Here is a 7,142-nt window from a genome sequence, read left to right as displayed (position 1 = left end):
CATAAGAAGCCTCTTGAGTACTGTTGGATGCAGCTTGCATTCCAGTCAGACTCTGAGAAATCATATTGACTTGCTGAGTCAATATTTTATTCTGAGCCAATATGGCATTCAGAGTATCAACTTCAAGAACTCCCTTCTTCATAGGCGTCCCATTACTCACAGGATTCCTCTCAGAAGTGTACATGAACTGGTTATTAGCAACCATATCAATGAGTTCTTGAGCTTCTGCAGGTGTTTTCTTTAGGTGAATGGATCCACCTGCAGAAGTATCCAATGACATCTTTGCCAATTCAGACAAACCATCATAAAAGATATCCAGGATGGTCCATTCTGAAAGCATGTCAGTAGGACACTTTTTGGTCAGTCCTTTGTATCTCTCCCAAGCTTCATAGAGGGATTCACCTTCTTTCTGTCTGAAGGTCTGAACGTCCACTCTAAGTTTACTAAGCTTTTGAGGAGAAAAGAACTTGGCTAAAAAAGCCGTGACCAGCTTATCCCAAGAGTTCAGGCTATCTCTGGGTTGAAAGTCCAACCACACTCTAGCTCTGTCTCTTACAGCAAAAGGGAAAAGCATGAGCCTGTAGACTTCAGGATCTACTCCATTAGTCTTAACAGTATCACATATCTGCAAGAATTCAGTTAAGAACTGAAAAGGATCTTCAGATGGAAGTCCATGAAACTTGCAGTTGAGCTGCATCAGAGAAACTAGCTGAGGTTTCAGCTCAAAGTTGTTTGCTCCAATGGCAGGAATAGAGATGCTTCTTTCATGTAAATTGGAATTAGGTGCAGTAAAGTCACCAAGCATTCTCCTTGCATTATTGTTGTTAGGTTCGGCTGCCATCTCCTTTACTTATTCGAAATTTTCAATAAGGTTGTCTCTAGATTGTTGTAATTTAGCTTCTCTTAGTTTCCTCTTCAGAGTCCTTTCAGGTTCTGGATCAGCTTCAACAAGAATGCCTTTTTCTCTGTCCCTTCTCATAAGAAAGAGAAGAGAAAAAGAAAAGAAGAGGAATCCTCTATATCACAGTAAAGAGGTTCCTTATTGTTAGTAGAAAAAGAAGAAGAAGAAAAATTCGAACACAGATAGAAGAGGGGGTTCGAATTTGGTGAGTGATGTGAGGAAGAGATGTTAGTAGATGAATAAATAAATAGAATAAGAGGAGAGAGGGAGAGGATTTTCGAAAATAATTTTTGAAAAAGAGTTAGTGATTTTCGAAAATAGTTTTTGAAAAAGGTTAGTAATTTTCGAAAATTAAAATTAAGAATTAAAATAATTAATTAATTAAAAAGAAATTTTGAAAAAGAGGGAAGATGTTTTCGAAAATTAGAGAGAGAGAGAGTTAGTTAGGTGATTTTGAAAAAGATAAGAAACAAACAAAAAGTTAGTTAGTTAGTTGAAACAAATTTTGAAAAGATAAGAAGTTAGGAAGTTAGAAAAGATATTTTGAAATCATATTTTTGAAAAAGATAAGATAAGAAGATATTTTTGAAAAGATATGATTGAAATTGGTTTTGAAAAAGGTTTGATTTTTTTAAAATCACAATTAATGACTTGATTCACAAGAAAGCATAAGATATGATTCTAGAACTTAAAGTTTGAATCTTTCTTAACAAGCAAGTAACAAACTTAAAATTTTTGAATCAAAGCATTAATTGATGATGTTATTTTCGAAAATTATGAGATAAAATTAAGAAAAAGATTTTTGAAAAACATTTTTATAATTTTCGAAAATAACTAAGAAAAATGAAAAAGATTTGATTTTTGGAAAAGATTTTAAAAAAAGATAAGATTTTTAAATTGAAAATTTGATTTGACTCATAAAAACAACTAGATTTTAAAAAATTTTTGAAAAAGTCAAATCTAATTTTCGAAATTATGAGAGAAAAGAGGGAAAGATATTTTTTTGATTTTTGAATTTTTATGATGAGAGACAAAAACAAGAAAAATGATGCAATGCATGAAAGTGATCGATCAAAACAATGAATGCATGCAAGAATGCTATGAATGTCAAGATGAACACCAAGAACACTATGAAGATCATGATGAACATCAAGAACAAATTTTTGAAAAATTTTTTTAATGCAAAGAAAACATGCAAGACACCAAACTTAGAATTCTTTAATGCTTAGGCACTAAGAATTCAAGAATGCATATGAAAAACAAGAAAAGACACAAAACATGCAAATGCAAAGATCAAACAAGAAGACTTACCAAGAACAACTTGAAGATCATGAAGAACACTATGAATGCATGAATTTTTTCGAAAAATGAAAGATGCACATGCAATTGACACCAAACTTATAACATGACTCAAGACTCAAACAAGAACACAAAAAATATTTTTGATTTTTATGATTTTCTAATTTTTTTTTTTGTATTTTTTCGAAAATCATTTTGAAAAAAGAAAAATAAGGATTCCAAAATTTTTAATATGAATTCCAGGAATCTTATGCTCTTTAGTCTAAAGCTCTAATCAAAGGGTCAGGCATGGCTTAATAGCCAGACAAGCTTTAGAATGGAATTACATCCATTGAGGTGATTAGTTGAAGACCAATCCCAAAGGAGTTTAGATATGGCTTTACAGCCAGCCAGGCTTCAACATGCTTCATTAAACACTAGAATTCATTCTTAAAAATTCTGAAGAAAAATATATTTTTGAAAACATTTTTTTTTCGAAAACAAAGGAGAAGTTTTTGAAAGATTTTTGAAAAATTTTTGAAAATAAAACAAAAAGAAAATTACCTAATCTGAGCAACAATATGAACCATCAGTTGTCCAAACTCGAACAATCCCCGGCAACGGCGCCAAAAACTTGGTGGACGAAATTGTGATTACACCTTGATTATGTAAAATTTATTGCTCTTTCTTTCCCTGGTAATGGCGCCAAAAACATGATGCCAATACCATGGTTCACAACTTCGCACAACTAACCAACAAGTGCACTGGGTCGTCCAAGTAATACCTTACGTGAGTAAGGGTCGAATCCCACGGAGATTGTTGGTATGAAGCAAGCTATAGTCACCTTGTAAATCTCAGTCAGGCAAATATAAAATAGTAATGGGGTTTTCGAAAATAACTAATAGAATAAGGATAGAAATACTTATGTAAATCATTGGTGAGAATTTCAGATAAGCGTATGGAGATGCATTCGTTCCTCTGAACCTCCGCTTTCCTGCTGTCTTCATCCAATCAATCTTACTCCTTTCTATGGCTAGCTTTATGTAAGGATGTCACTGGTGTCAATGGCTACTTTCGATCTCTCTTGGGAAAATGATCCAAATGCTCTATCACAGTACGGCTAATCGTCTGGAGGCATCACCTTTGTCGTTGGTTGCATCCTATTCCTCCTTGTGAAAATAGTCCGATGCGTTGTCACTGCATGGCTAATCATCTGGAGGTTCTCGATCATACTGGAATAGGATTTACTATCCTTTTGCGTCTGTCACTACGCCCAGCACTCGCGAGTTTGAAGCTCGTCACAGTCATTCAATCCCAGAATCCTACTCGGAATACCACGGACAAGGTTTAGACTTTCTGGATTCTCATGAATGCCACCATCAATCTAGCTTATACCACGAAGATCCCAATATCTCGGACTCGGTCCCCTATATTAGTAATCTAAGAGATATTCGTTCAATCGGAGGTAGAACGGGAGTGGTTGTTAGGCACGTGTTCATAGGGAATGATGATGATTGTCACGTTCATCACATTCAGGTTGAAGTGCAAATGAATATCTTTGAAGTGGAATAAGTTGAATTGAATAGAAAACAGTAGTACTTTGCATTAATCTTTGAGGAACAGCAGAGCTCCACACCTTAATCTATGGAGTGTAGAAGCTCTACCGTTAAAAATACATAAGTGAAAGGTCCAGGCATGGCCGAATGGCCAGCACCTCTGATCTAAGAACCAGGCATCCAAAGATGTCAAATACAATAGTAAAAGGTCCTATTTATAATAAACTAGCTACTAGGGTTTACAGAAGTAAGTAATTGATGCATAAATCCACTTCCGGGGCCCACTTGGTGTGTGCTTGGGCTGAGCTTGAGTGTTGTACGTGTAGAGGTCCTTCTTGGAGTTGAACACCAGCTTTTGTGCCAGTTTGGGCATTGAACTCCACTTTGCAGCTTGTTTCTGGCGCTGGACGCCAGAATTAGGCAGAGAGCTGGCGTTGAACGCCAGTTTACGTCGTCTAAACTTAGGCAAAGTATGGACTATTATATATTGCTGGAAAGCCCTGGATGTCTACTTTCCAACGCAATTGGAATCGCGCCATATTGAGTTCCGTAGCTCCAGAAAATCTATTTTGAGTGCAGGGAGGTCAGAATCCAACAGCATCAGCAGTCCTTCTTCAACCTCTGAATCTGATTTTTGCTCAAGTCCCTCAATTTCAGCCAGAAAATACTTGAAATCACAGAAAAACACACAAAGTCATAGTAAAGTCTAGAAATGTGAATTTAACATAAAAACTAATGAAAACATCCCTAAAAGCGTATAAATTATCCGCTCATCACCAAACCATTTCTCAACCTTTTCGGATAGCAAATAATTTTCAATAATTAAAATGTTTTCTTTGAAGCGAAGCCATTTTCTATTTTAATGAAATCCAGCTCCTTTAAGTTCTTTTGCTATTGAATCAAACGAATAATTACAAATACATTAAACTGATATTTTCACAAACTCTTTTCAATGGTTTCAAAACCCAAGTCATTTCTTAATATAAATTTATAACTTAAACTTTGAATACAAAACCCTTTTCTCAATACGAGTAAATATACAACCAGATCTTTTTCAACATAGGATCAATTACTCAAAATAAGTTTATAAATTGGATTTCCAATACAAGATCATTTCTTAATATATATTATATATATATATATATATATATGTATGTATGTATGTATGTATGTATATAAATCAGGTTGTCAAAACAAAATCCCTTTTTCATTTGGTTTTACAAGAATACGGACAGAACCTCCCTTTAAAATTTGACTTTACCATCCTTACGGGCTCCCTCATTTTTATAATTTCTCGACAGTTTACCAACCTTTCATCACACTTAATAACCATCATACCAACACCAAAATCAATTATCTTTCACTTTCACAACCATAAATTCTAGCATCAATCACAATCTCAATTCAAACTCAATTCATATTTCAATTTAACAGGCAATACCAAATTTATCAACATTCACAATCACAATACAACCAATTCTCATCAATTAGGCAAACAAAACACGTATAAATTATTTGCAATTACTCAATAAGCTTTTAGGCATTCTGAAATTAAAAACTACTAATTTAAAAACAAAACCCCTACCTCCGTATGAAATCAAAACAACAAAAACTCCAGAGAAACTTTCTGACCGAGCTGCTGAAGAAGAAAACGTTAGGTATCGCCTGTACCTCCTAGAACTTCAATTGGCTGAACTCAAGGGGAAAATGAGCTACATCACCGTCAACTTTTATCAGACAAAAGTAACACCAACACGTAGAGGAGAATGATATGAATACTTTTACCGGATTAGATTTTTAGTGGAGTTATGGATCGCAAAAAATTGAAACCGGAAGTTTGAAGGTTCCATGGTTTTTCCTTTTTTCTCCCTCACGACCTTTCTCTTTTCTTTTCTTTAGGTTCATGTTCGGTGACAAATGAATAAAAGTGAAGATGAATAATAATGATTCTTGATTAGGTGGCATTAGTTTATTAAATGAAAGGACATGTGTCATAATTATATATATGTATATATGCTTATAAGGCACACTTCTTATTTCTTTACTTATGGCTTCGGTGGACGAAAGAAAAGGAAATGAGATTGTATGAGGATTAAGGTGGAACTCATGTTTATATATATATATATATAGCCACATTTGCCGTTTTTTTTATCTTTCCTTTAGTTTTCTTAAGGCTTCGGCTAAAGGAAGATGATGATGATGATGATGATGATGATGATTGATTTAAATTTTTGTCTATCAAAATAATTTTTAATAAATAATTCAAACTAATAGAATAAATCATAATTAAATTAAACTTCAATAATCATAAAATTCTATTTAATTATTTTTGTTAAAAATAGTTTTCTTAAAATAAAATCTCAATGTAATATAATAACTCATAAATAACTAATTATTTAATTTTCAAAAATCCAGGGTGTTACAAAAGCTACTTGATATGCCATGTAACCGATCCTCTTCATGATTTCAAATGGACTAATGTATCGAGGATTTTTAACTTCTTTGTCTCAGTTGCTTGTCTAATGCCCGTCATGAGAGTAACTCTCAGGAACACATGCTCACCTTATTCAAAATCTAACGGCTTTTTCTATCGATCCGCATAACACTTTTGACGACTTTGCGCAGTGAGGATTGTTTTCTAATTTTCTTAATTTTCTCCGTCGTCTCTGCTACAGATTCAGGACCTAACACACTTAATTCACCAGGTTCATACCAACACAAAGGTGATTGGCACTTTCGTCCATACAATGCTTCATAAGGAGCCATCCCTATGCTTGCATGATAACTGTTGTTATAGAAAAATCCACTAATAGCATATACCTATCCCAACTTCTGGGTTGATCTGACATGCACGCTCTTAACATACCCTCTAAGGTCTAAATCATTCTTTCTGAATGTCCATCCATTTGTGAATGATAAGCAGTACTCAAACACAATCATGTACCGGATTCCTTCTAAAAGGCTCCCCAAAACCTTAAAGTGAAACAGGAATCACAATCTGATACAATTGTAGTCAGCACTCCATGTAATCTCACAATCTCCTTAATATGCACTCTCACTAATTCATCTAAAGAATAAAGTCATCCGAATGGGTAGAAAATGAGCGAATTTGATCAACTAATCCACAATCACCCAAATCGTATCTAACCTTGCTCGTGTCTTTGGTAAACCGGTTATAGAATCCATAGTGATGCCTTCCCATTTCCATTACGGAACCTCTAAAGGTTGTAACATGTCAGAAGGCTTCTGATGTTCAATTTTCACCTCTTGACACACCAGACACTTAGCCATATACGCCGCCATGTCACTCTTCATTCTTAGCCACCAAAACATCCTTTTCAAGTCGTGGTACATCTTAATGACTCCTGGATGAATTGAAAATCCATTATTATGAGCTTCAGATCTCA

General features: G+C 34.4%; 1 non-coding gene across 1 annotated transcript; it reads left to right on the top strand.

Annotated features, from left to right (window-relative positions):
- The first annotated feature begins 334 nt into the window (after window positions 1-334).
- LOC112752139 (small nucleolar RNA R71) lies at window positions 335-442 on the top strand. The gene has a single exon (XR_003176583.1). It is a non-coding gene; the product is annotated as a small nucleolar RNA R71 (small nucleolar RNA).
- The last annotated feature ends 6,700 nt before the right edge of the window (window positions 443-7,142 follow it).

Source organism: Arachis hypogaea, chromosome 15, assembly GCF_003086295.3.
Source record: "Arachis hypogaea cultivar Tifrunner chromosome 15, arahy.Tifrunner.gnm2.J5K5, whole genome shotgun sequence".
Taxonomy (NCBI): domain Eukaryota; kingdom Viridiplantae; phylum Streptophyta; class Magnoliopsida; order Fabales; family Fabaceae; genus Arachis; species Arachis hypogaea.
This window is presented reverse-complemented; position numbering and strand designations above follow the sequence as displayed.